Raw genomic sequence first — 9,369 nt, 5'->3', positions numbered from 1 at the left:
AAAAGAAATTTCTCAAAGAGCAAGCTGTTCACAGAGTGCAGTTTCAAAGCACATCCACAAAACGTCTGTTGGAAGGGGGAAATGTGGTAGGAAACGCTGCACAACCATGAGAGATGACCGCACCCTTAACAGCATTGTGAAGAAGAGTCGCTTCCAGAATTTGGGGGAGCTTCAAAGACAGTGGACTGAAGCTGGAGTCTCGGTATCAAAAGCCACTGTTCACAGACGTGTCTGGGAAATGGGCTACAATAGCCGTATTCCCATGGTCAAGCAACTTCTGAACTCAAGACAACGGAAGGAGCGTCTGACTTGGGCTATGGAAAAGAAGCACTGGACAGTTGCAGAGTGGTCCAAAGTCCTCTTTTCAGACGAAAGCAAGTTTTGTATTTCATTTGGAAGTCAAGGCGCCAGAGTCTGGAGAAAGGCTGGAGAGGAGCAAAATCCAAGTTGCTTGAAATCCAGTGTGAAGTTCCCACAGTCAGCGATGGTTTGGGGAGCCATGTCAGCTGCTGGTGTTGGTCCACTGTGTTTCATCAAATCTAGAGTAAATGCAGATTTTAGAGCACTACATGCTTCCGTCTGCTGAAAAGCTCTATGGAGATGATGATTTCATTTTCCAGCACGATCTGGCACCTGCCCACAGTGCCAAAACCACCAGTAAATGGTGTACTGACCATGGCATTACTGTCCTCGATTGGCCTGCCAATTCCCCTGACCTGAACCCCATAGATAATCTGTGGGGTATTGTGAAGAAGAAGCTGAAAGACACCAGACCCAACAATGCAAATGACCTAAAGGCCGCTATTGAAGCATCCTGGGCATCCATAACACCTCAGCAATGCCACAGGGTCCATGCCACGCCGCATTGATGCAGTAATTCGTGTAAAAAGATTCCCAACCAAGTACTGACTGCATTAATGGACATTTTCAAATGTTTGATTTTGTTTTGCTGTTATAAATCTTTTTTTTTTCTTGGCCTGAGGAAATATTCTAATATTCTGAGATTGGATATTTGAGTTTTCTTAAGCTGTATGCCATAATCAGCAATATTAAAATAATAAAAGTCTTGCAATATTTCAGTTGATTTGTAATGAATCCAGAATGTATGATATTTTTGTTTTTTTAATTGCATTACAGAAAATAAAGAACTTTACCACAATATTCTAATTTTCTGAGACAGTCCTGTATATGTGTGTGTGTGTGTGTGTGTGTGTGTGTGTGTGTGTGTGTGTGTGTGTGTGTGTGTGTGTGTGTGTGTGTGTCTGTTATCGTTGGCATTTAGCGAAACATAATATACATTTGGAATGAGCGCATGGGTTCCAAAACAAGGTTGAAAGGTTGATGTGCACGAGCGGCGTATGAAAATCCTAACGGCCTCGTCATACACACACGTAGACACGTAGACACGTAGATACGTACACACGTAGACACGCACACAGGCTGCCGGCCATATTTTACATTCTGAAGTGAGAGCGCTACAGGCGGCAACACAACAAGCTGGGAATTTTGTCTATGAATATTAATGCATGCTACGGGGGAGGGGGGATCCTCCAAATCCTCTGCAGATAAAACTGAGAGGGAACGAGAGATGATTACAAGCCCGCTCTGCCAAATTTCATTTTCCCCCCAAGTGCATTTTAATGGGAACTGTGGTCCTCGACCCATCCAGATGCCAAAGCAAAGAATTCACTCTTAAAACGTCATATTTTTGTACGTGCACACCAAATGGGGGCGGAAGTGTGGGGGGGGGGTTGTCAAAGCCTTTGTCTTTGCAATGCGGCATATGTATCACTGTCATTTAAACGCAGCGCGCGACAATGGAGGTCAACGTGAGATGGATGACGCGCCGCGTCAAAATGGGAATCGGGCTTCTTCTTCTAATGTGAGGTCAGCCCTCAAATGCCCCTATGGGGAACAAAATTTCGACATGCCCTAGACGTGAAAACATGATCTGACATGAAGACGTATGGGCTTTAGATTCACAACCAAACAAAGTTGTCTCCCTGGGCTCTATGCCTGAACCACTTGAATTGTGTTATTGCAAACGTAATAAAACTTCCAAAAGGGTGGGGTTATTTGTCTGAATTCGTCATCTCCAACTACAGCTCTGAGGGTGAACACCCCCCCCCCCCCTTGATACCGACACCCTTCCCTCTGTTGTTTTTTTTGCCGATAGTTTAGAGTTTTCAATGAGACTTTGTGTGAGCGGCCGTCAATAACGCACGCTTTGTTCTTTTGGTCATTTCAATCGATAAGTTGAAGACAAGCTGTGTTTGACTCTCGAGGGTTTTGTACGCCGACCCTGCGGCTTCATCCAGTTTTATTATCCGGAAGTATCCATCAACAAAATGGACCATTCAGGAATCTTCCTTCATTTAAGCCTTGAAATAATCACCCTATGGCATCGTATTGACAATTTTATCCATGCAGTCATGAGAAAATGTACAATAACCTCATCCATCATATTATTACAGATTGTTAGTTTTATATAGTTAACGGCAGGTGGAATTTGAAATGGGAAACGATGTAAATACTTTAAATATTTTGGTATAAAACTCGTGATTGCCAAAAAAGATTTTTTTTTCTACTAATTTAGTCCTAATTTAGTGAGTTCTGAAACATAAATTTGATGGATGTGGCGGGCCGAATCCCCGGGCCCCGGTGCCTCAAATTTGACGTGTGATCTGGAGCAACAAAAAGGCCAAAGCAGACAGCTGCGTTTATTGTTAGCTCACACCTGCACATGTCTAACACACACACGCACACACACACGCACACACACACACACACACACACACACACACACACACACACACACACACACACACACACACACACACACACACACACACACTGTGAAGGCGCGAAGTAACATTGAGCAAGAAACTGGTGAAAGTGTGAGTGCTGCTCCTGTTTTTAAATCCGCGGTTCCAAAGTGTTAGATTATTGTCACACCTATGCGCTGCAGAAGACGACATCTGCACGAGTGCGTGTGTGTTTGTGTGTGCGTTTGTGTGTGTGTGTGCATGTGTGTGTGTTTGTGTGTGTGTTTGTTTGTGTATGTTTGGCATCCCGCTGCGTGGCCATTTGTGTGGCCCGCGCCGGTCAGAAGGTATCCCACCATCGTACCATCGTGCCTCAAGCTGCATCTTTGGAATGTCATATTTTGATGTAGTGACCATTGGATTCAGTTTATAACTTTTATGGACAGAATTTCTAGGCGCAGCCGAGGTGTTGAGGGTGTTCGGTTTGGGGACCTCATCATTGCGTCCCTGCTTTATGCAGACAACGTGGTGCTGTTGGCTTCATCAAGCCATGATCTCCAGCTCTCACTGGAGCGGTTCGCAGCCAAGCGGTCGGGATGAGGATCAGCGCCTCCAAATCTGAGTCCATATTACTCAGTTGGAAAAGGGTGGAATGCCCTCTCCGGATCGGGGATGAGATCCTGCCCCAAGTGGAGGAGTTCAAGTATCTTGGGGTCTTGTTCACAAGCGAGGCGGGCGGATCGGTGCAGCGTCGGCTGCTGCGACCCGACCCCGGATAAGCGGGAGAAGATGGATGGATGGATGGATGGATGGATGGATGGATGGATGGATGGATGGATGGATGGATGGATGGATGGATGGATGGATGGATGGATGGACCATTGGATTCATGTAGTCCAGGGGTATACTTACCTGACTTGTAAGCTTTTTTTCTCATAAAAATTACAGTAATTCAGTGTAGAACCACCACTGTATAAAAGACATACTGATGACATGCGCGCAACTCAATAAGCTTCTAGAAAAGGCTGCCACTCACAACGGCGCCACAAAAGAAAACCAACGAGTGTGAAAACACAAAACAGGCAAACCTGTGAGCAGCGTCCTGGGGGACTCAGATGCAGATGGTGTGCGTCGTCACAACGGGGCAGGCACGGACGGCGAAGGTCGGCCACATCCAGGGTCCAACAAGCACGAGGGAGTGGACCTCTCACAGGGGTCGCCACTGCGAGGCCAAGGCGCGGGAGCACTGGCCAGGTGAGCAGGACGGCTGTCGCTGAGTCAGGCTGTTCCCGACCGATGCACAGGAAAAATATCTGTCCATGCCGAGCCGATCTTGCATACGCCGAGATGCGAGTAGAAGGCACTGGCATGGACCGAATGGACGGTTGAACCTGGGATTGCCTGACCGTGGCCAAACATCATTACGGGCCAACATTCCAGTAAAAAAGAAAGAGAAACGAGGAAAGATGAAAATAAAGCGAAAAGGAGTGAAAAAACACTGCACCACTCAAGACGGCGCCATCAAAAAAAAAAAAAAGTTGAGGGTTAGGATGAATGAACAGAAGGCAACATTGTTAACAAGACTCTCGCTGCAACAAACATGCAGGAGGAAGGTGAAGCCGTCACCTTATCGCCACTGTGCATGGCGGCGGCCATCTTTGCTTGTCACTCAGTCTTCAGCTGCTTTGAATGCACACTTGAAAAGACAATGTTGCAAAAGAACTTCTGAAAAGTACGGAGTCAGAGAACTGTGGCTCGAATGCCAGAAATCATATTCACGGAGCCAGCTTCTCCTGTCTGGGAGTGATAAAGGACACCAGAGACAAAGAGACTGCGGGGTGATTCACCTGTGCAAAGCGAGGGAGAGATGACATCTCATTAGAGGATGTAAACACAAGTGATGTGTCAGACGCTTGTGGCTTGGCACATGATTATGGATAATAGCGAGGTGTTTGATGGAGACAGCAACACGTGTAACTATAGCATGCAAAACAAACACGCCACATGCATAGGGTGACTAGATTTGGGTTTCTGAAAAGGAGGACGCCTTTTTTGTGTGTGTGTGGGGGGGGTCATCGGTGTTTGTTATGACACAAATGACACGGTATCTGTATAGCAATTGCATTTATTTGCCCGAATAACACAAAACAACATATGCACGATAACAAAAACATATTTACACTAACAAAAACATATGTACACTGACATTTTTGAGTTTTATAGTGGTACACTAAGTGTTTATGTGTGCCTGGAGGTCGTTGGCACCTTTATTTGCCACAGATACGTAAGTGCCTGCTTTACATGTCAAGCACTCAGCTTCATTCGGATCAAGACCCTGGCGAAAGCACAGGAATTTTTTATTCAACTCCGCTGTGAACGTGCATCTTCGTTTTGGCATTGCTTGTAAACACTCGGTGTAGACTGGCAGGCCCACCCTACTTCCTAGCAAAGTGACTAGATTTGAGGAGAAGGGCGTGACGTATTTGCGAACAATACAAAGAAACCTGGAATTGAGTGAAATGGAACGGAGTGGCAATTCTATTGACTATGTACTGTACATGTATTATGTTTGAGGCAGTTGAACAAAATTCCGGATGATTATGAAATTCCCCCCGCAGATTTTTTTTAGGTCTCAAAAGTAGGACATGTCCGGGAAAAAGAGGACGTCTGGTCACCCTACACATGCATGGCTAATGGCAGCTCTTGAGGAGACGCGTCCCTCCCATGACTGACTGGGAACCTGAGAGACAAGTTGACTGTCACTAAAACAACCGCTAGCTGCCATTAGCTTCACACATAATAGGAAATCACACTTTGGTTGTGGGTTTAAGGTCAGGGTTAGCAGCACCAATGTAGCAATGATTATTTTTGTTTATGTTCTCTGGGTAAGGGGATCATTGCTGAAGTTTTCTTTGCAAATTGGTACGGCTGGCTGGTTGTTGTGCCAGCCGTGCCAGGACATTTCCTGCCTGGCTGCATTCCTTGAGCCAAAACAAAGCTGTTGCTGTTCACCACATTGCAACACAAGACACCGTTTGGCCTTTGAGCGCCACTCTCACAGCTTCCTAGCTAATATCACCGCTTCTCGCGTCTCTCTGCCACTCACAATGAATTTCCTTTTTTTTGTTGCCGTGTGCAAGGCCTTAATGACAGTGACAGTACATTGCTAACACATGTTTCATTAAGCGCAATGTTGAAGAGAAAATGGAAGAGTGCGGTAATTAAAAACAGGCCCAAAGCAAGAGCGGGAGGACAACAAATTACTTTTATGCCCTTTAGGAAGGATTTCACGAGTATGCATGCAGCATTCTTGAGCTGGAGAAGACTATTCCTGCTTGTATCCTTTCCTTCTGGGCTGCCCTCTGTCCCTCCCTCCCTTCCTGACCCAGACGTCTGTTCGCGGCCCGAGCCCCCCTTGGCTGGATTCTTGCGTCAGGGAGGAACGTACGCGCCGAGCCGCAATTAACATTTCAGCGGTGTGGCTTCCACCCACATGCAAAACACACACACACACCTTAATGACGGCATGTTTATGAAGAGCAAATATTTGCACGAGGAAAAGCCGCCTCGGAGATGATCGGGCAATAATTGAAAGAAGCTTGAACAGGACAGAGGCCCAGCTTTTGACTGGAAAGACGCTGGCACTATGGCGACACGCACACATCAAGTGGTAGCAGTGCACGGAGAAAGAAAACAAGAAATCCAGGAGAGATCGTGGGCAGGAGGAGGGAGAGGAAGAGGGGAGGGGTGAAAGGTGGAGTGCAATATTTTCTGTGCCAATAGAGGCAAGATTCAATTGAAAAATCCTGAAGAAATGAATGTACAAGAGCGCCAGCCACAAAAGAAGAGCAGCAGCGGCAGCAGCAGCAGCAGCAGCAGCAGCAAGCAGCAGCAAGCAGCAGCAGCATACTCAGTCTCCCATTTCCCCAAAGAATATCCCTCCCTGCTGCTGCCCCCAGCTGGGAAGCCACACACACGCACACATACACGTCCAGCCCAGCTGTCTGGATGGGGGAGGGGCTCACTGGGATGCAGGGATGCTGCTAGAACGGCACATAAAAGGACAGAGGAGGGTAAAGCAAGCTTGGCAACATCACGAGGAGGAATACCGAGGAGACAGACGCATACACACATGCATGCACGCCACCTGACTCAGCAGCATGCACTCTGTCACTATTCATCACCTCTGCACTCCTGCCAGTTTATACGCACAGGCACGCACGCACTTTGTGACAAAGCCCCCTGCAGAGGAGTAATTGGGAAATCAATAAAACAACACACAGTCCCAAATGTGAAAACAGACGCACGCACAATTAAGTACAGTCTCCAGTGATTGTCAGGCCTCATTGGGTCCCTTTCAAAATCTACAATAGTATTATGATTGTTCTTGGAATGAGATTTGACCTTGCCCCTCACAGGGCCTCGATGATGACAGTATTTTTCTCTCCTTTGATTGGCCGGCCGCAGCAATATCCGCACACCTTCGTAGGGCATTGCGATGTCTTTTGGACCACACTCGGCTTGATGTGCATTTTCCCGCCACTACCGATGCGTTCGACGGTACTACGAGGACGTGGATCGCGTCAAGTAAGCTGTGTTGGACTGCGGCACGATTCGGAATGTGGTTTTGGTTTATGGTGGTGTCTGATTCAGTTGCTAACATTTTGGTTGGCCGCAATGAGACCGATCATCATGGAAACGTTCCTCAGGATGGATGCGAGACGCCGTCTTTACGTCTCGGTATCATCATCTACTTGCACGCAGCTGGGAACGAGACGTCACACAACTGCAGACTGCCTTATAAGGCAATTCTCCCCCCCCTCCTCCATGCTCCGTCCGTCTCTCTGTCTCCCTTTCGGCGGCACGGGGGGAGGGATGAGTGCTTTCAATTATCAGCAACAAAGACCAAATTAGGCACCTGGCAATTCCAATATGGCCTCTTTGTCTGCATCAAGTCGATAGCATGTGGTTGCCGTTCTGTCTGACACAGCCCGTTCGCACACCGGCCACAATATTAGGTACACCTGCTGGAACAAATATTGCGGCTTTACCAAGATAAAAGTGCAAGCGAGGGTGAGAAAACAAAAAAAGACTGCTGAGCTGCAGCAGGCCACCATGTATGGCGGACGCTTTAAGAGCCATCAACTTCATCTACGATCAATAGTGGCCGATGAGTGGCTGAACTAAGCGGCGAGCCTGAGAGAAGAAAGATCTTCCCTAGTGGCTCTGTTGTGTCCCGACGCCTAACGAGAGCTGGCAGTTTGCAGCTGCACGCCGACACCCCCGGCGGCATTTGTCGCTTCGGCCGCTTTGCTCCTCAGGGCCCGCTGTCGTCGCAAAGCCGGCGCGCGGCCAACGCAAAGCAGATGACAAGAGCGGAGGACAACGAGGGTCTCTTGTGTTTACTTGTCAGCACGCGGCTGTGTAAATTATCCTAATGGGACACTCAGGACTCCCCCCCCCCCCCGATTACGGGGAAAAGCCAACAATCTTAAAGATGCGGTGACTGCACATGATTGAAGCGTCCCCGACGAGGAGGCGAGCACAAACACGACTGAGCTCTCGGCCCTCTTCTCCGTGTCCATATTTGGCGCGCAGAGGCTCGGCCAAGGAAAAAGGCCGGTCTTTAATCCCCTGAGCTGGTCAGGGAAAAACGTGCTGACTTTGCACTTTTTCCAATCAACAACTCCCCCCCCACCTTTTTTCTTAATCCAGCCGGCTGCAGGTTTGGGGCAATAATCCTGGATTAGGAGGTCCTCCCCACAGCGCGGGCTATATGTATGGCCCCCCCTGCCGTAGCTGACGGCGATGTGTTATTCATATGGTGAGAGAACACAAGGGCCCATCCGAAAAGGGGCAAACGGTTTGAATTGCTTGCGAGTGCCCTTGGGGGAGCTGCGGCGGCACATCGTGCTAAAAAGGCAAAATAGCACGCGGCCCCCGCTGATGTGACACGTGCTCGTTGGAGGATCTCCTCACAGAGGCCGTGTTCTCAAACCGCCATCGGAACCTAAGGACACAAACAATTGTTAGGCCTCGCTTCAAATATGCGACAAAAACGCTTCAACTGAGATTTCATAGATTTATTAGCATTAGATTTCATAGGTTTCGTACAGCACGAATTAATCTGATGTCGTGAATAATTCATAGGCAAATTCTTCATTGCCTACATTTATAAATTCAAATTATATAAAATTATAAATATACATTTATAATGTACATTTATAAACGAGTGTCTGAGATGGCTGCCGAAATGCTCCTCCAAAGCCGCTCAGCAACTCCAAACTGGACATTTCATGATCATTCACTAGATTTCAATGAGAGACTATTTAACCACAACCATAATGTGTTAAGCATACAAAAGACGCTCCAGATAAAGATTCATTTCTCACGTCGATGTTGACAACAAGCAACTTGTCCTTCATACTCGTTGCGAATGCAAACATGAGACTTTCTTCAAATGGCTCGGCATGCGGCATTCAAAGTGATTTCCATCACCATCAGGAGAGGTATCAAGAAATGCACCACGACGAGTGGAGTATTAAGGAAAGATTTTATGCCCTTGTCACGCACGCACATGTTTATTGACTTTGCCAGTGGCGGG

Source organism: Syngnathus acus, chromosome 8 (genome assembly GCF_901709675.1).
Source record: "Syngnathus acus chromosome 8, fSynAcu1.2, whole genome shotgun sequence".
Lineage (NCBI taxonomy): Eukaryota > Metazoa > Chordata > Actinopteri > Syngnathiformes > Syngnathidae > Syngnathus > Syngnathus acus.
This window is presented reverse-complemented; position numbering follows the sequence as displayed.